At 38.2% G+C, this 21747-nt stretch overlaps 1 non-coding gene across 1 annotated transcript; it reads right to left on the bottom strand.

Moving 5' to 3' along the window:
• Positions 1–571: 571 nt before the first annotated feature.
• On the bottom strand, positions 572–678 carry LOC142176957 (small nucleolar RNA R71). The gene has a single exon (XR_012705751.1). It is a non-coding gene; the product is annotated as a small nucleolar RNA R71 (small nucleolar RNA).
• Positions 679–21747: the final 21069 nt, after the last annotated feature.

Raw genomic sequence — 21747 nt, forward strand, 5'->3', positions numbered from 1 at the left:
CCGTTTTTCTACTAAAGAGTTGGCAAGTTACGATTCTGAAATTGAAAGATCTATTCGATCGCGCTGGAAAGGACAAACGTCTTCTCAAATAATAGCTTGTAAAGGAATGGAGAATCAGGAAGTAGAAAATATCAATCCACACGAAGTACCGCCACCAGTCCAAATAGAGGATCAGTTACATGAAGTGGCACCAAGGCCAGCAAACAGAATCCTAAGGGATTATGCTAGACCAGACCACTTCAACTGTGAATCTAGTGTCAGGAAGCCCCTAGTGCCAGCCAACAACTTTGAAATCAGTACCGGCCTGATTCAAACGATCCAACAATCTTGTATCTTTACTGGAGATTCAAGTGAAAATCCACATAGTCATTTAATTGATTTTCTAGAACTAGTTGAAACTGCTAAGTATAATGGGGAATCCTCTGAAGCAATCAAGTTAAGGTTATTTTCTTTTTCTTTAAAAGGAGATGCTAAGACTTGGTTGCGAAGTTTGCCTCAATGATTAATTACCACATGGGACCAAATGACTCAGAAATTTTTAAATAAATAGTTTTCCCCTGCTAAAACTACAAAGTTAAGACAAAATATATCTAATTTTTTGCAGACTGACACAGAGTCAGTTTATCAAGCTTGGGAAAGTTTAAAGGCAATGTTAAGAAAATGTCCACACCATGATATTCCTAAACATATGCAATTGTATATTTTTTTATCACAGGCTAAAACCCTCTTCCAGAAATGTGATAGATGCAGCTGCATGGGGTTCAGTAATGGGAAAACCCACAGAGGATGTATTGCAATTGTTGAATGAAATTTTTGAGAATGCCATCCAATGGCCATTTGAGCGTGTAATTATCAAGAAGGCTGCTACAGTAAATCAGGTAGATGCTTTAAATACACTAACACAATATATTATTTCTTTGGCACAAAAGTTTGAATCTTTTTAGGTGAATACACAACCAACCAGTCTGATGTTTGTGACATGTGTTGAGGAAATCATCTAAACCATGAATGCCAAGCAATCCATCAAAATGATGAACAAGTCAATGTTATCGGCTACAAATCTTACCCTTTTGGAAGTCCAATGGCACATAAACATCCACGATTTCAATGGAGCAATCCAAATGGTGCCGAGAACTCTTAAAACATTCAGAAGCAACCTGTACAGGGTCCGCCCAGTTATCAAAATCAAAACCGAGGGCAATTGAATTTTAAACTTTATCAACAAGCATCCCCATATCAACAAAGGCCTCAACAAGCTCATCCAAGTCTTGATGGTCTTATGTACAAGTATATTAAGGCCACTGATGAAAAGATTGAGAGTCAGAATTCTGCCCTTAAAAATTTAGAAATTCAGTTGAGCCGACTAGTAACTCTTGTGTCAGAAAAGATTCAAGGTCTCTTACCAAGTAATACAGAAAAAAATCCAAAATACCACCTTAAAGCCATCACATTACGGTCAGGTAAGAAGCTGGATGAACCCTATGCAGACCGATCAGGACAATAGGTAGACAAGGGAAAGAATGTTGAAACATCCTCTGAACCATCAGAAGAGAAAGAAGTCAAGAAAAAAGAAGAAAAAAATATTAAAAAATTGACTCCTCTCCCTGTGACTATTCCCTTTCCACAAAGAATGAAAAGAGAAAAGCTTGACAGTCAATTTGCAAAATTTTTGGAGATTTTAAAATAAATTCACATCAATATTCCTTTTTCTGATGCTTTGTTACAAATGCTTTCATATGCCAAATTTTTAAAGGAAATTTTGTCAAGTAAAAGAAAATTAGAAGAAGTTTTTGTGGTAATACTTACAGAAAAATACAGTGCTATACTTCAAAATAAGTTGCCACAAAAACTTGGTAATCCAGACAGTTTTACAATTCCATGCACTTTGGGAGGAGTATATTTTGAAAAAAATACTTTGTGATTCTGGAGCTTCAATAAATTTGATGCCATTTTCTATCTTTAAAAAGTTAGATCTTGGTGAAATGAAAGACACAAGTGTTTCTCTTCAGTTTGCAGATCAAAGTGTTAAGAAACCTAAGGGAATAATTGAAAATGTACTTGTAAGAGTAGATAAGTTTATTTTCCCTGTAGATATAGTCCTTTAAATGAAAGAATATCCTAATAAACCAATAATTTTGGGTAGATCATTTTTTGCTACAGGAAGAGCAGTTATAGATGTTCATCAAGGACAACTAATTTTGAGAGTTGATGAAGAAAGAGTCATCTTTGATATTCAAAAAATACTAAGATATTCGGGAGATGAAACTTCATCTTCATGTTTTTCAATTGACATGATTAGTTATCTTACAGATGAATTCAAAGATGATCAATTAATTCCATATTCAATGGAAAGATGCTTGATCAAATCAGGCACCACACAGGAAGATGATCCCACCATCAGAAGAGAAGCTGAAATATTGGACAAAGATTCAGAGGAAGCCGAAGATGTTCAATCAAAAATTGAACTCAAAACTCTCCCTTCTCATTTGAAATATATTTATCTTGAGCAAGAATTATTTTCGATTTTCACGACCCTAAACCCAGACTCGGTCGTGATGGCGCCTCTCGTGAAGACGAGGTCAGCCGACACTTTCTATTTCAATGTTTAATAGTTAAATAGTAAGAAGCAGTCTAAATCATGATAAAATAATCCAAAGTGTAAGCAGATAATAGCATAATGTGCAGAATACTACCCAACACAGCCCGATTACAGGGTGTCACTAGTCATGGGCATCTAAACAATCCGAAATACTAAGAGAAAACTACAGAGTTTAATACAGTAACTAAAAACATGGAGAAATAAGATAAGGAGAAGCTCCGGGTTACGAATGTCGACAGCTACCTAGAGACTCCTCAGATTGGCCTGAGCTGGGAAGATCAGCACTCGGGAGCGGGACCAGTTGCACCTGAATCTGCACAGGGGTGCAGGGAGTAAAGTGAGTACTCCAACTCAGTGAATAATAACCATAAATAAAGACTGAAATCAGGAAATCATGTAAGCACATTTGCAGACTATAATGAAGCAGTAAAATCAGTAAAAGATATGTGAAAGTCATTTAGCGTATTTAAACTTCATGAAAACCTTTTGAACAATAAACAGGTAAAAGACAGGAAATTAAGGAAAATAAACACATAAAGGTTCGCCCCTCGGGCACAATATCAACAAATCTGCCCCTCGGGCAACATCTCAGAATAATACCAGCCCCTCGGGCTACATCTCACATCACAATGGGTACCCGCGCTCACTAGGGGTGTGCAGACTCCTGGAGGGGCCCCTTACGGCCCAAGCACAATATCAAGCCATCTCGTGGCATTGTCACTAGGCTCTCGGCCTCATATCAATCAAGCCACCTCGTGGCGTACATATCTCAGGCCCTCGGCCTCGAGTCACGATCAGTATTTCCTCACAAGATAGGCCCTCGGCCTTACTCAGTCAAAAATTCTCACAAGCCACTCGGCAGTAGTAAAACAGGATTTCTCAGCCCAATTATCATTTAAAAGATCATATAAGTGTTAAAAACATAGTAAACATGGCTGAGTACAAAAATAGTGAAATATATCATGACTGAGTTAAAGTATAAAGTCAAAACAGTGAGGAAATATCGATAAAAAATGCCCGAAGGGTTCAAATAGTTGGCACGAGGCCCAAATATGGCATTCAACCCAAATAATGATGATAGTAAATATATTTCAGTCAAATATGTGGTAATATCATCAATCGGGATGGACCAAGTCATAATCCCCAATAGTGCACGACCCCACGCTCGTCATCAAGCGTGTGCGTCACTTCAATATAGCACAACGATGTGCAATCCGGGGTTTCATACCCTTAGAACATCATTTACAATCATTACTCACCTCAAACCGGTCAAATCTCTAGCTCGCGACTCCTTTGCCCCTCGAATCGACCTCCACTCGCGTCGAATCTATACAAAATCAGAATCACAGCGTCAAAATATGCTACGAGAACGAAGCCCAAGCAAAAAATAATCAATTTACACCACAAATCCCAAAATTACCAAAACCCGACCCCCGGGCCCACATCTCTGAATTCGATAATTTTTACATCGATGGATTCCTTATCTCCCCACGAGTTCATACATATCAAAATTACCAAAATCCGACCACAATAGGTCCCTCAAATCCTCAAGTCTAAGTCTCCAATACCAAGCCCTAGTTTCCCCAATTTTTAACCTTAGATTCCATTAATTATAGCTCTAATCCGTGAAATAATAGCATAGGAACGAGTTTTAGGTCCAAATTCCTTACCTCAATGAAGTTCCCTTGAAATCGCCATTCAAATCGTCCAAAAAGCTCCCAAGCCGAATTAGAAATGGTGAAAATAGCTCAAAATCACGAAGGACACAATTTATACCTTCTGCCCAGGCATTTTTGCATCTGCGGCCATATACCCACTTCTGCGGTACCGCGTTTGTGGTCCTTGAACCACTTCTGTGGAAATCACTTAAACGGCCAACTCCACATCTGCAGTCAACACTCCACACCTGCGCCTTTGCAGGTGCGGTCCCACAACCGCATCTGCGATTCTTGCCATCTTCCTAGCTTCCGCTTCTATGACTGTTGTTTCCATACATGCGGCGTCGCACCTGCGGTCCCCAATCCACAGGTGCGGAAATACCAAAAGCAGCAAAAAACTGCAATTTCACCAAGTCTCAAACTCCTTCGTCAACCATCCGAAATCACCCCGAGGCCCCCAGGACCTCAACCAAAAGCACAAACATATCTCATAACTTTATTCAAACTTGTACCAGTCTTCAAAACACCTCAAAAAACACTGAATCAACCAAAACACATCGGATTCAAGCCTAAGTTTCCAAAAATCTTCCGAATTCTGCTTTTGATCAAAACCCAACCAAAACACGTTCGAATGACCTGGAATTTTGCACACACATCCCAAATGACACAACAGAACTACTGAAAATCTCGGAATTCCATTTCGACCCCTCTATTAAAATCTCGCCTACCAACCGGAAATCGCCAAAATATCAACTTTGCCAATTCAAGACTAAATCTACTTCAAACCTCCAAAACTCATTCTGATCATGCTCCTAAGTCTCAAATCACCTTCTGAAGCTAACCGAATCATCGGAACTCAAATTTGATCCCTCTAACTCATAAGTCAATATCCGATTGACTTTTCCAACTTAAGCTTCTTCAAAAGAGACTAAATGTCTCAAACCTTACCAAATCCTTTCCGTACCCGAGCCAACCAACCTGATCACACATAGAACCAATAGACAAAGCAATAAGAAGCAGAAATGGGGAAAAATAGAGCGGCAACTCATGAGAGCGGCAACTTATGAGATACCTGGCCGGGTCATCACACCGATAATTATTTCATTTTCTCTTACTGCAGAACAAGAAAATAGTTTGATTAAAGTATTGAAAGTACACAAAGGAGCCTCGGAGAGGATTGTAAAAGATATTAATAGGATTAGTCCGGCTATTTGTACACACAGAATCCTCATGGAGGATAGCTACAAGCCAATAGTCCAGCTGTAAAGAAGATTGAATCCAGCAATGCAGGAAGTAGTGTAAAAAGAGATCGTAAAGTTATTGGCAGCACGTATTATATGCCCCATTTCTGACAGCCCGTGGGTAAGTCCCATTCAGGTAGTGCCAAAGAAAAGAGGTATGACAGTTATAAAAAATGAAAATAATGAGCTCATACCTACTAGGACTTTTACATGATGGAGAGTATGTATTGATTATAGACGTCTAAATGATGTCACTAAAAAAGATCATTTTTCTTTGCCATTTATTGATCAAATGTTGGAAAAAATTACAAGATATGGTTTTTACTATTTCTTGATGGTTCCTCAGGATATAGTTAGATACAAATCACACCAGAAGATCAAGATAAGACAACATTCACATGCCATCATGGAACATATGCCTACAGAAGAATGCCATTTGGTCTGTGCAATGCCCCTACTATATTTCAGCGTTGCATGTCGACAATTTTTGCTGACATGACTGACAAATTTCTTAAAATTTTTATGGATGATTTTACACTCTTTGGAAAAACATATAAGAATTGTCTTAACCACTTGACCTTAGTTCTTAAAAGATGTGAAGAAACAAACTTAGTTCTTAATTGGGAAAAATATCATTTTATTGTTACAGAAAGAATTGTTTTAGGACATAAAATCACTGTTAAAGGAACAGAAGTTGATAAGGCTAAAATTAATCTTTATAGCAGGATTATCCCTCCCACAACTGTGAAAGGCATTAGAAGTAAGGGTGTCTAACGGGTGGGCCGGGCCGGGCTGGGTAGGGAAAATTCTTAACCGTACGGGTTGTGGTCCGGGTTGGTTACGGGTTGGGGCTTACCGGGTTTAATGTGTTCGGGTTAATCCAGGTAAAAATTCAATTGTAAGGGTTACGGGTACAAGGGGCCGGGCCAGGTTAGTGTAATTTTTAATTTTGTTTTGTATTTTGTATAACTATTGTAAGTTATATTAATATAAAGTAAAAATATAAAGAATACAATGAAGATGGGAAAAAATTGCACTTATAAATTGCAAGTGCTACATTTATTTCAAAATTCAAAGTTACAAATTGAAATGTTTACATTTAACGACAAGTAAATTAACCAAAGAATAGTAAATTCAAAGGTTTTGCATTGCCTTAGTAAGTTCGTCATAATCAATATGAACTGAGTGGCCTTCTTCTGGAGTGTTAAATTCGGATGGGTTACCATGTGTTAATATATCTCCAAGTTCCTCCTCTTCTGGGCTATCAACATCTTCACGTCATTGATATCTTCGTTCCGATCTAATCCAATCTCTAAAACATACTAAAACTTCCAAAGCATTGCTTCCCGATGAGTGATGGGTGTCTCCAATTTGTTGTCTTGCTTGGATAAATGCATTCTCTGATGCAACAGTTGAAATTGGCACATTCAGCACGTCCTGAGCCATAGCGGTAACAGGAAATCGTTTTCCATTCTCATGCCACCATCCCAACGGTGAAAATTTCTTTGTTCGAGGCTCATTTTGCTTCTGCAAGTAGAATTGAAGTTCATCAATGTTTCTGCTACTGGTTTGAGTGTTAGAAAATATAGAAAAAATATTAAAACTATAAAGTCCTTCTTCATCATCCACAGTAGTAGAAGTGGTACAGTGCATAGTGGGATTAACATTACCTATATTAAGAGCAACATCATCAATTACATTTGCATAATAATTATATAATTGTTGTAAAGAATCATTTAGCTTGTTCATACAAGCATATAAATCTGGGGTTTCAGTTGGTCCAATCTCCATATAAGTATATAAAGCATTCATTAATTGGTGATAATCAGACATCTTAATAGAAGGATTTAAAACAACACCAATTAAGTAAATCGGAGGATTTGGAAAGAAATATTTTTTGAATTTTGCTTGCATTTTTTCAACAACATCCCTATATTTTTCTTTCTTCTTAAATTCAAAGAGTAGAAAAGAAAATCCAGCTATATGTACTAAAGTCATAGTAATAGTAGGGTAATATGCTCCAGAAAATACAACAATAGCTGTATAAAATTTATGTAAAAATTTAATAATATCATTAATGACCTCCCAAGTAGTAGTTGTTAACATACGGTTTGGATCAGTACAATGTGCATTAGCAACTTTAGTTAGTGGGAATCTATATTTGTAGCAACATTTTAAAAATATATATGTATAATTCCATCTAATAACAATTTCGTCTGGCATGAATTTGGGTTTAAGGTTATACTGGATATACTTATTCTTAAATTCCTTTATTCTAGATTGTCTATTATTTCATTGAATAACACCAACTGCTCTTCTAACATGAGTAATCTCAGTTGAAAATAAATCAAGTGCACTTTTAACAATTAAATTATAAACATGACATGCACACCTAACGTGAAAAATTTCATCAAGTGGTGGTTGCAAATGCAGTTTTAATATTGAAATTGCGGCATTATTGTTAGAAGCATTATCAAAAGACATACACAATACTTTTTGCTTGAGATTATAAAATTCAACAACTTCACAAATAGTAGTACTTATAAACGCAGTAGTATGACTCTGATCTTCATCATATTTAAAAGCGATAATACGTTTTTGCATACAATAATTATCATCTATCCAATGACATATAATTGTCAAATAATCATTTTTATTAATAGCATGGCCAATATCAAAAGTTAGAGAAACTCTATAAGAAAGGTGGATAAACAAATAACGTATGTATATTTGATATTGTCCATGAAGTCTAAAGATATCAGATCTACAAGTGCTTCTAGGATACTTTTAAATAAAGGATTGTAAATCCTTTGAATATACATAATAAAATGTGATGAAGAAGCAAAATAAAAAGGTAGATAACCCAAAGCAATCATTTTTGCTAACTCCTCACGATCCTTCATTTTATCATATTTCATAAGACCTCTAGTAGTAGGGTTTAGAATTGTTTGATTTCCATCTCCATCAGAGCCCCATTCTATAGGATGCTCAACTCTCATACGTCTACTAAGTGTCTCAGTCCCCCTAATTGTCCTCCAGTCTTATGTTTAAAAGTATCATTACAAAGTTTGCATTTAACTCTATCAGTACCTTCTATTTCGTCAAAAAAATCCAAACCTTACTTCTTTTTCTCCGATTACTAGTCGGGGCCACATGTGGTCTACTACTAGCACCACAACCTCCACCCCTGCTACCAGCTCCAACACTACTAGGTGTAAGTGGTATCTCATCTTCTATTTCTAATTCATTATCTTCTATACCGAAATCTTCCTGGAATTGTTCATAATCTATATTATTATCAGGTAATATTTCAGGAATATTTGTAGAGTCATTTAAATTACTACCAGATGCTGAAGTACTACCTCTTTTTTTATTTTCCCAATTAGTAACCTTATTACAAACTCTTTTTGCAGCATTAAAAATATTGTAAAAATTTAACTACTGACAACAATTAAATATGCAAATAAAATAGTAAATAAGAGAAAGAGTTGGAGGGAGTAAACCGAATTCAGCAATAAATTGAGCACTTGATGATTTCGCAACTCCAATGTTACCACGAAGAAACGTCAATTGTTCCAATTTTGAAGTTCAATTGTTCAAACTTCAAATAATAAATACTACGATAAATTAAATTCCAAAAAAAGAAGAGCCAAATAGGTGACTGCACTTTAAGTAAAGATTGAAGAATGAGAGAATATGAGAATTCAGATTGAGAAATGAGAGATGAGTGAAGAAGAGGGGGGGGTATATTTATAGTTTTTCAAAGGGGTGTTAATTTTTTTTTAAAAACCCAAAAATGGGCTATTTTTGCAATTCAGCCATTGGGCAATGGCCATAATGGGAAAAGGACCGTTGCCAACAATCAGATGTTAGGCCCACTAGTAAAAAAAATATTAGTTATCGTTATACCGATCTGGGCTGGGCCGGTCTAAGCCGGTTAACCAGTTGAACAGTAATTTTTATTAACTAGGTTTGACTGGTCAGGTTAACTGGTAGGAATAAAGTAGACAAACCAACCCTCCCTACCCCTTTAACCCAGCCCCACCTGGACCCCTTGTACCGGTCCGAGCCGGTTCCGATTTTAACCGGTCTGGGCTTGTCCGAAAACCGGCTAACTCGGCCCGTTAGACACCCATAATTGAAGCTTTCTAGGTCATGTAGGTTTTTACAGACGATTCATAAAAGACTTCTCAAAGATTTCAAAACCACTGACTAACCTCTTGATGAAAGACATTAAGTTTAATTTTTCAGGTGACTATGTGAAAGCATTTGAAACCCTTAAGGAAAAGTTATCAACTGCACCTATAGTTGTGTCCCCTGATTGGAACCAACCTTTTGGAGTCATGTGTGATGCTAGTGATAAAGCAGTTGGAGCTATTTTAGATCAAAGAAAGGATATGGTTTTCCGTCCCATTTACTATGCTAGTAGGACATTGAGTGAGATTCAGGTGAATTATGCTACAACAGAAAAAGAGTTACTAGCAGCAGTGTTTGCTTTTGATAAGTTTCGCTCCTATTTGATAGGAACCAAGGTTATTGTTTTTACTGATCATGTAACTTTAAAATACCTCTTAGCTAAGAAAGATGCTCGACCGAGATTATTATGATGGATTTTACTTCTGCAAGAATTTGACCTTGAGATAAAAGACAAAAAAGGGATAGAGAACCAAGTAACTAACTGTTTGTCTAGATTAGAAACCCCCTCCCCCCCTTGAGTTTAATGAGATAAAAGAAGAATTTTTGGATGAACATATTTTTCTAGTTGACACAATTGTGACTTAACCACCCTGGTTTGCAGATATCGCAAACTACTTGGTTGGAAAGTGTATACCGCAAGATTTCTTTTACTAACTAAGAAAAAATCTTATATCTGATGCAAAGTATTATATGTGGGATGAACCTTACTTATTTAAAAGTTGTGCAGATACTATCATTAGAAGGTGTGTACCTGAAGAAGAGATGAATAAAATTCTATACCACTGTCATGATGGAGCAATTGGAGGACATTATGCAGCAAATCGAACGGCTTTTAAAGATTTAGAAGCCAGATTCTTCTGACCCACACTCTTCAAAGATGCCCGAGCATATGTAGCACAATGTGACAGGTATCAGAGAACAGGTAATGTCACCAAGAGAGATGAGATGCCACTACAATCAATACAGGTATGTGAAATATTTGATTTTTTGGGAATAAATTTTATGGGTCCTTTTCCTTCTTCTAACTCTTTTGAATATATCCTTGTGGCTATGGATTATGTGTCAACATGGGTTGAAGCCATCCCCACAAGAAAGAATGATGCTCGTACAGCGTGCAATTCTCTTAAAAAAAATATTTTTACCAGATTTGGCACACCGTGAGTTATCATTAGTGACCAATGAAATCATTTCATCAATAGGCAATTTTCTGCTTTACTGTCAAAATATAATATGACTCAAAAAATAGGAACACCATATCATGCTCAAACTCAAGGGTAAGTTGAGGTTTCCAACCGCGAGTTAAAAAGAATTCTTGAAAAAATGGTTGGAATATCAAGAAAGACTGGGCTTTAAAATTAGATGATGCACTATGGGCGTACCGATGTCACGACCCAAAATCCAATAAAGGTCGTGATGGTGCCGGACTGTAATGACCCGATCGGTCATTTTGAGCTCTAGTACATCGTTCGGTAGTTTGAGGCCATGAGTAGCTTCACTTCAGGTATTATGACTTATATGTGTGGTTGGAATTGAATTTTGGGAAGTTCAGAGTCGATTTGGAAAGAGAATTCTCATTTCGAAGGCTTTAAGTTGGAAGAACTGACTAAGATTGGATTTATGAGTAAACGCCCTCAGAATCGGGATTTGAAGGTTCCAACAGGTTCGTATGATGATTTCGGATTTACGCGTATGTTCGAATCGGGTTTTGGATGGTCCGGGAGCATTTCAGCACTTATTGTGGAAGTTAGCATTTTTGGAAGAATTTCATAAGTTTGGGTTGAAGTGCATTTCTGTGTTATCAATGTCCGTTTGGGATTCTGAGTCTGGGAATAGCTCCGTAAGTGATTCTGGTGTTGGGAGCATGTTTGGAAGTGAATTCGGAGGTCTGTGGGTCACTTTGGGGTCACTTGGCTAAAGATAGAAATTTGAAGGTTTTTGGGAAGTTTGACCGAGAGTTGACTTTTTGATATCGGGGTTGGATTCCGATTTCGGAAGTTGGAATAGGTCCGTAATGTCGAATACGACTTGTGTGCAAAATTTGAGGTCAATCGGACGTGATTTGATAGGTTTAAACACCGAAAGTAGAATTTTGAAATTTTAAAGTTCATTAAGCTTGAATTGGAGTGCGATTCATGGTTTTAGCGTTGTTTGATGTGATTTGAGGCTTCGAGCAAGTCCGTGTTATGTTTTTAGACTTGTGCGGATGTTTGGTTTGGAGCCCCAGGGGCTCGGTTGAGATTCGGGAAAGCTTCGGAGTGATTTGCTAAGAAATATGATTGTTGGTACTGGTATGATCACAATTGCAATGTATTGGTCGCAAATGCGGTCATCGCATTTGCGAGGTTCTGTTCGCATTTGATAACCTGGGCGGCTGGGGGGATCATTCGCATTTGTGACAATTGGGTCGCTTTTGCGAGGCCTGAAGGGTTCGTATTTGCAAAACCCTTATCGCATTTGCAAATTAGGCCAGTTCAGTCGGGGGTCGCATTTGCGATCTCCCTATCGCAATTGCGATATCAGAGGGCTTTGTCCAGCTATTAATTTTGAGACATAGGCCATTTAGCTCATTTCCTTCATCCTCTTAGGTGATTTTTGGAGCTTTTGGAAGAGGGTTTTCACCTAGCACTTTAAGGTAAGTAATTTCTACACAACATGAGTTAAATACATAGATTATGGGTAGATTGACATGTGAAAACTAGGGAAAATCAAGGGTTTTAGATGAAAAACCTAGAGTTTGATAAAAACAAGATTTAACCACGAAATTTGTTAGGGAATGGAGTAAAAATAATATATTCTTGATCCTTAGGTTATGGGTAAAAACTATCTTCAGAAATTTTGGAATCCGACCACATGGGCCCGGGGATGAATTTTAGGAACTTTGCATTTAGGGTTGGAAAATTGGTTTAATAATTAGAATATGAACTTTTGAGCATGTATTGACTAGTTCTTAGCCCATTTAAATAGTTTTGTATCGTCGGCTCCAATTTGGATGTTTGAGCGCGTTCTTGAATTGGGATATAGGCTTCAGAGCGAGGTGAGTCTCCTTTCTAACCTTGTAAGAGGAAATTGTCCCCATAGGTGAATTAATTGAATATGTGTTGCTAATTGTGGGGCTGCGTACACATGAGGTAACGAGAATCCGTGCGTAGCTATTATTATGCTTATGTCCGGGTAGTCTAGGACCCAAAAGCATGCTTACTTGTAATAAGTGCAACCTTATTGATAGTTTAAATGGCTTAAATCATATCGAAGTGGCAAATGATTTTCTAAAAGAGTTAAACTTCATTTTCATGACTCTTAAAAAGGGAAAATTACACCTCTTTGAATAATTGTTTCCTTGATGAATGTCCTGATGGACTGTTTGAATATGTGTTTCTATGTGTACCTGCGTCGCATGTATGATTCGCGAGTAGGGTGATTGTTATTTATATTTGACAGTGTCGTATGTATGATTCGCGAGCAGGGTAATAGATGCATCTATGGTTCGCGCCATTCGACCCTCTAACAGTGCATAATTTAAATATTGTTGGATTAGGTCATACGTCCTCGGCATGATTTGCGCATGCTTATATTGTTTGCCTTGGAATATATAGATGTTGATAATTGCGCTCCCTAACTTGAGAATAAATGTATAAACAATGAAAAGGAATTTGGGAATTTCCTATTAAAGAAAGAATTGTTTACTTGCTTCATTCTAATGAATTATAGTCTTGTTTATAAAAATCCTTGATTTATCATATTATGGATGTATCATTATTGGACCATTAGTAAGTGTCAAAGTCGACCTCTCGTCTCTAATTCTTCGAGATTAGACGGGATACTTACTGGGTATCGAGACGACCCGTAGTCATCAGAGTCTCCTTCAGAGTATTGTACTGTATTTTCATTTTTGTCCACTTAGTATTCCGGACAGCTACTGTAATTTATTGCTTTCACTAGTAAATGCCCATGCACTTGTGACACCGGATTCTGAAATGATCATGGGGTATCTTGTATTAACTTTTTAACATTTATATTAAATTTTAAATGATTACCTTTTACTAGTAAAATTGAAGGAAAATCATAGTTTTCAAAATTATTAAAACTAGAATTTAATAAAGTATTTTGGTTAGCTTGCCTGACAGCGGTGTCCGGCGCCATCACGACCCTTAGTTGATTTTGGGTCGTGACAATATGGTATTAGGGCACTAGGTTCCCTTAGGTCTCACGAGTCATAAGCAAGTCTAGTAGAGTCTCGCGGATCGGTACAGAGACGTCTATACTTATCTTCGGGAGGCTACAGGGCTGTTAGGAGCACTTCTGTTCTTGATTTCCTCATCGTGTGATTTGATTCCTTTGGGGCTTATGCCTTTATTTCCTTCCTAATAGATCTTATGCGACACAAAGTGCTTGTTATAAATCAGGAATTGAGAGATTTTAAAAGTACCACAGAGGTGGTGCGGGATGCTTCTCCATGCGTAGTTGATTTGACTATTGGCGTCGCCTTGTGGAAGGATGTTCTGTTGTTTCGGCTCAGCAGCTGTACTTTTGAGAGCTCTAAGGCTAGGCACAAGTTGTCATGATACATATGAACGGTTGTCTCGTGGTATTGATGTGATGGTAGGATGCTTGCCTACGTGTCGGGCAGTGAATGCCTTGAAGGGAGGTTTACTCGGAGCATGATTTAGAGATTTGGTATTTTATTCCCAACGGGGGAAGGCAATCAAGCTAAGAATGTTTAGATTTGGGTTGATGGAGTAATGAGGCTTGGTATTTGCGAGCGTGGTGGAATTCTCATTTGTGAAAGGGTGATGTTTACCTTGTTGAAATGTGCTAAGTTATCGGTGTTATGATCTTCTACAATTCGCCTTTGGGGTAGGGTATTGTGAGATAGAAATGGAAAAGCGGCTGTCAAAGATCGCAGGGTGCGATGGTCGATGTTTTTAATGTCGATGGCTCGAGAAGAGATGATCTTCGGGAAGGTTTAAAGTTAGTAGCGGTCTATTGGTTTAAGAGCTACTGAGTAAGATTTTTGATCTAAGGCATCAACGGAACGATGAAGGATGATGAAGGACATGTGGGAAGTGCCTCGCGGTGGTTAATTTCTAGAATGCCAAGTGTAAGAAGTAGAGGTCGAATAGTTTCTTAAAGAAGGGGGTTTGGCCAAAGTGGGAGAGTGACAGGACATCACTTGGATTTAGTAGCAGGACAACTACACCCTTGAGGAAAGTTTGGAGTGATTTGGGAATTTTTAGTAGACGGTGATTGGGTCTACGAGCTTAATTTAAAATATTGGCTAGCATAACCACGGGAGATTTGATATGACAGAAGGGAGTTGCTTGATATGAAGAAGGATACAACATGATTTGGGATGGAAGGATATTTTCGTACATTTAATTGATGTCCACAAAGAGTGAATGGACTTGTGCAGCTAGTGAATGAGCACGGGCTCTTGATGGGTTATGAATAACGTAGTGATTGTGCCTCGTGTAGTGGCGTTGAAAGATGTCGACGTGTAATCTCCATAGGTGGGTTATCCCATGTGAGCAGATCAGTGGTCGCGTGGTTGGCGAAGCTTCTGCAAAGAATCCTACTGGCTATCAAGTAAGAAGTCTAATATGTGAATGTTGCTAGAGAGTCAGAGTGTTCATGAAATGCTAACGGAAGGATTTCGAGGAATCTGGCGGTTTAATGGCGTAAGGTCATATCAATAAGAGATAAAGAATCTTGGTGGGTTCCAAAGTTGTGTAATAGTGGCTTCAAGCTAAGTGGGAAAGTCCCGCCGCCTACGGTTAGATTGCCTGGTTGCCTATTTGTGAGATTTCTAGTTGTTAGAACATGGATGAGTTATTTCAGCTAAGGGAAAGGAACATAAGAGGTAATTTGAGGAGATGAGTTGTTAAAGGAGTGTTATAGTTGGCCTTATTGACTCATGTTCAGACTTAGGGAAGGGTACAGGATTTATGCATTATGTAGATGCGAGTTTCAAGGAAAGTAATTCAGCTGGGTGCTTCACCGAGAAGGTGTTCATGTGCTAGAAGATTCATGGAGTTGATTATATTCGGGACCAAGTCAAAGTGGATGGCTCTCAATAACGGTCCCATTGAATTTAAAGGATTTAGAAATGTGGTGCCTAAGGATTCAAGCCCACAGTATGGTTAAGAATTGAGCTATGATAGGAGCCTCATAATGATCTATGATGTTTTCGACTTGAAGTGTAGCATCGGGAGGAAAAAGGGAAATTTAGATTCATATAGGGATTATCATAATGGGTGCATCATTTGAAAATGCGAATGTGTGTGCAAGGAGGGTATGAAGTGGTTCGTGAGTTTGGAGATAATGTGGTCTCATAGAATGGGGTCACTCAAGAAAAGTGCGGATTTAGGTTGGTAATGTAAGGAATGGAGCTAATATTATCTATAAGGCAAGTTAAGGATGAATTAGAGGAAGTTAGATTGGTCAACCATGGTTGAATTGGCATAGTGGTAACGGTGCGCGTGAGGCTCGACATCCGCCGTAATTGATTATATTTGGAAGTATTCAAGTATTATGGCCTGTTATATGTAGGCGGATCCCGGAAGGATTATGGTGGTTTAGACCACTACTTGAGGATTTGAATGTTCTACGGTTATGAGAAGTTACTCGCGCGTTGCTATGGTCCTTTTGGAATGAGTTAAGTAAAAATTCCTGGTGAGGAAGTGCTTACCATATTAGTGGTTCAGAAGTTATGATGAAGATCTTATGCTATCACCTATTAGCATGTTGGGTGCAGTGAGTGGTATGAATTTGAAGGTGAGGATCAAGGTTGTGGTTCGGTGTTGACAAGGATGTCACGAGCTCGGATGAGCAGGAAAGGGATTTTAATGTTTAGAGTGAGATGGCATTGTCTTTAATATCACCTGAAATCGGTGTTTTGTGAAAAAGGCTTTGCATCCTGGTTATGGATTCTTAATCACTTTTCAGCGTTAGTGCGGTCAGTGGTATAGATGTACAGACCTACCATCTATTATTAAGGTCGTGGGAGCATGCCCCACGAGAAGGTTGTATAAGTGTGGCATGTAGCCACTTGATTGATTGAAGAATTAAATAGAGTATGAAGATTGTGGTGATATCGTTGATTTGAGAATTGATGCGTAGAGGGCACTCGATTTTTTGGGTTGTGGACTGTGGAGGATTACTCCAGTTATGATGGTGGTTCTTGTGTGTTATAGGAAAAAGGGGTTATTATGGACCCTGGAAAGATTATGGACCTAGTACGGTACGATTCGAATTGGCTTGAGGTATGTGAATGGATTTAACTATAAATATGGGCTTTATATCAGGCCGAATGTGTTCATTTCAGCATAGCGCTCCTTATGGAAGAATATTCAGACGTGAGATGTTATACCATCGTCGGCTATTTCATGTAATGATATATTGTACTGTGCGAGTTGTGAACGGCTCAATAATTTTCTTATGTGTTGAGGTTCCGCGTAGAGATGGTGTTATGTGAGCAGGATGGCTCTTTAGTTTCAGAACATATATCGCACCTCAGCTGTGCTTGAGTTTATTAGCTTATGGCTCTATATGTCTCCCCAGGGATTGTATTATGCACTTAGCGTGCTTGTGACCGATATTCAGTATTTTGTTGTGATGAGCAATTTAGCTCGGTGTGTATCTTCTTATGAATTTTATGTGTAGATCGGGTGGCATGCCGCCATGGGTATGTTGTTTGGATTGGGTTCCACGCTGCAACAGTGTGATGTTGAGTACAGTTCCCTATACCTATTTTTATGTGTTTCGTTTCCCATTTTCTGAGGAAAGTTCATGTTAGTCGCGTGAGTTGAGTAGTCCCTTCTTGAGTTCGTTTTCCTTTTGCATCACATTTGAGCTTGCATCCTATTGGCACGTTACGGCATCATATGGGACTTTTGATCATGACGGGGGTGGCTTATCGCCTGAGCCTATTGGGTGAGACGAGATTATTGGATCTAGGATCAGTTCAGTCAGATTATATGAATTATATTAAAGAGCAAAGATCATTATTTGGTTCAGAATGAGTTAATGGTTCTTGTCAGAAGTATAGACTCAATGATTTGTTGACTTGGCAGTTGGTTATAAATTTCTAGCAATCTCTTCTGTCGTGGTGGTATTGCGAGAGTTGGAACAAGACTTTTATATATAAAGACTTATATATATCTTGAGGTGTGTTGTGAGCATCAGATTCGGGGAATGTTGGTTATTATGATAAAAGAATGTTATTATGGTCTTGTGAATGATATGGTGCATGGTGAGAATTAAGAAAAGGTAAGCAGTCATATTCTGGTACCTCATATAGTGATTGATACGGTGTTCATATATTGGAAGCAGTCCTGGTTGAGAATTTCGGATGTTGTGAGCTTTAAGGCTCATTTGTTTGAATAAAAGAGAATATCTTCAGATTTGCTCGAGCTAATGTGCTCAACTGAGTTGTGGTAGTACGGGTAGGTGTGCAAGGTATTTAACTGTGGTTTTAGACAACTCCAGCACAGTCCTTAGGACGTTCGAGGACGAACGTATGTTTAAGTGGGAAAGAATGTAATGACCCGACCGGTCGTTTTGAGCTCTAGTGCATCGTTCGGCAGTTTGAGGCCTTCAGTAGCTTCACTTCAGGTATTATAACTTGTATGTGTGGTCGGAATTGAATTTCGGGAAGTTCAGAGTCGATTTGGAAAGAGAATTCTCATTTCTAAGGCTTTAAGTTGGAAGAATTGACTAAGATTGGATTTTTGAGTAAACGACCTCAGAATCGGGATTCGAAGGTTCCAACAGGTTCGTATGATGATTTTAGATTTGGGCTTATGTTCAGATCGGGTTTTGGATGGCCCAGGAGCATTTTAGCACCTGTTGTGGAAGTTAGCATTTTTGGAAGAATTTCATAAGTTTGGGTTAAAGTGAATTTCAGTTTTATTGATGTCCATTTGGGATTCCGAGTCTGGGAATAGCCTCGTATGGTGATTCTGGTGTTGGGAGCACGATCGGAAGTGAATTCGGAGGTCCGTGGGTCACTTTGGGGTCAATTGGCTAAAGATAGAAATTTGAAGGTTTTTGGGAAGTTTGACCGAGAGTTGACTTTTTGATATCAGGGTCGGATTTCGATTTCGAAAGTTGGAGTAGGTCTGTAATGTCGAATATGGCTAGTGTGCAAAATTTTGGTCAATCGGACGTGATTTGATAGGTTTAAACACCGAAAGTAGAAGTTTGAAATTTTAAAGTTCATTAAGCTTGAATTAGAGTGCGATTCATGGTTTTAGCGTTGTTTGATGTGATTTGAGGCTTCGAGCAAGTCCGTCTTATGTTTTTAGACTTGTGCGGGTGTTTGGTTTGGAACCCCGGTGGCTTGGGTGAGATTCGGGATAGCTTCGGAGTGATTTGCTAAGAAACAGGATTGTTGGTACTGGTATGATCACAATTGCGATGTATTGGTCGCAAATGTGGTGATTGCATTTGCGAGGTTCTATTCGCATTTGCGAACCTGGGCAGCTGGGGGGATCGTTCATGTTTGCAACAATTGGGTCGCTTTTGCGAGGCCTGAAGGGTTCACATTTGCGAAACCCCTATCGCATTTGCGAATTAGGCCAGTTCAGTCGGGGTTGCATTGGCGATGAAATTTTCGCATTTGTGAAGCTCGCATTTGCAATCTCCCTGTCGCAAAAACGACATCAGAGGGATGTGTCCAGCTATTAATTTCGATACTTAGGCCATTTAGCTCATTCCCTTCATAATGTTAGGCGATTTTTGGAGCTTTTGGAAGAGGGTTTTCACCTAGTACTTTGATGTAAGTAATTTCTACACAACATGAGTTAAATACATAGATTATGGGTAGATTGACATGTGAAAATTAGGGAAAATCAAGGGTTTTAGATGAAAAACCTAGAGTTTGATAAAAACAAGATTTAACCATGAAATTTGTTAGGGAATTGAGCAAAAATCATATATTCTTGATCCTTAGGTTATGGGTAAAAACTTTCTTGAGAAATTTTCGGAATCCGGGCACATGGGCCTAGGGATGAATTTTAGGAACCTTGCATTTAGGGTTAGAAAATTGGTTTAATAATTAGAATATGAACTTTTGAGCATGTTTTGACTAGTTCTTACCCCATTTTAATAGTTTTGGATCGTTCGGCTCCAATTTGGATTTTTGAGCGCATCCTTGAATTGGGATATTGGTTTCGGAGCGAGGTGAGTATCCTTTCTAACCTTTTAAGAGGGAATTGTCCCCATAGGTGAATATATTGAATATGTGTTGCTAATTGTGGGGGTTGTTTACGCACGAGGTGACGAGAGTTCATGCGTAGCTACTATTATGCTTATGTCCGGGTAGTCTAGGACCCAAAAGCATGCTTACTTGTAATAAGTGCAACCTTATTGATAGTTTAAATGGCTTAAATCATATCGAAGTGGCAAATGATTTTCTAAAAGAGTTAAACTTCATTTTCATGACTCTTAAAAAGGGAAAATTACACCTCTTTGAATAATTGTTTCCTTGATAAATGTCCTGATTGACTGTTTGAATTGCTTTTCCTTGAATAATTGCTCCCTGATAATTTCTTGATTGACTGTTTGTTGTGTTTATTTATATTCTACCGCATTGCATGTATGATTCACAAGCGGGGTAATAGATGCATCTATGGTTCGCGCCATTCGACCCTCTGGCAGTGCATAGTTTAAATATTGTTGGATCGGGCCGTACGTCCTCGGCATGATTTGCGCATGCTTATATTGTTTGCCTTGGAATATATAGATGTTGATAATTGCGCTCCCTAACTTGAGAATAAATGTATAAACAATGAAAAGGAATTTGGGAATTTCCTATTAAAGAAAGAATTGTTTACTTGCTTCATTCTATTGAATTACAGTCCTGTTTATAAAAATCCTCGATTTATCATATTATGGATGTATCATTATTGGACCACTAGTAAGTGTCAAAGTCGACCTCTCGTCTCTACTTCTTCGAGATTAGACGGGATACTTACTGGGTACACGTTGTTTTCGTACTCATACTACACTTGTTGTGCATTTTTGTTGCACAGGTTTATGTGTGGCTAGTGGCTTAGTGGCATAGCAGCATGGTTGACACAGAGACTTAGGTGAGCTGCAATTATCGAGATGACCCACAGTCAGCAGAGTCTCTTTCAGAGTGTTGTACTGTATTTTTATTTCTGTCCACTTTGTATTCCGGACAGCTACTGTATTTTATTGCTTTCACTAGTAAATGCTCATGCACTTGTAACACCGGGTTCTGGGGTGATTATGAGGTATCTTGTATTAACTTCTTAACATTTATATTAAATTTTAAATGATTACCTTTTACTAGTAAAATTGAAGGAAAATCATAGTTTTCAAAATTATTAAAACGAGAATTTAATCAAGTATTTTGGTTGGCTTGCCTGACAACGGTGTCCGGCGCCATCACAACCCTTAGTGGATTTTGGGTCATGACACGAACACAACTCTCAGGCAAGCCAACCATAATTACTCAATTTAGTTCTCGTTTTAGTACTTTTGAAATCACTATTTTTCTTCAATTCAATAGTAAAAAGATAAAATTTCAGGATGGATAATATTATTTTCAAACATGTCAATGAATACTCCATAATCATTCCAGAACCAGGTGTTACAAGTGCATGAGCATCAACTAGGAAGAATAAAATGAATATAGCATCTGTTCGGAATACAATTTGGAAAGGAATAGAAATGTCACGACCCAAAATCTAACCACGTCGAGATGGCGCCTATCATGATACTAGGCCAGCCACTTAATTCCAAACTTTTCATTTTTTTTCAAATAAAACTTAAAGAAAGTCATAGTTTTAACATAAGTTCAAGAAGATAAGAGTAGAAATCCAAAATCCAGTGGAAAGAAATACATAATCCCGATCTCGGGTGTCACTAAGTCATGAGCAACATACTAAAACTATCTGGAATACAAAAGACTACATAGTCTAAGAATGTTTGAATATAAATACTATAAGGAAGATAAGGAAGGAGAAGGCGGAACTGTGGTCGCCAAGCAGCTACCTCGCACTCTCCACAGAAGTCCTCTATTGGCAAG

The sequence above is a fragment of the Nicotiana tabacum genome, chromosome 22, assembly GCF_000715075.1.
Source record: "Nicotiana tabacum cultivar K326 chromosome 22, ASM71507v2, whole genome shotgun sequence".
Taxonomy (NCBI): Eukaryota; Viridiplantae; Streptophyta; class Magnoliopsida; order Solanales; family Solanaceae; genus Nicotiana; species Nicotiana tabacum.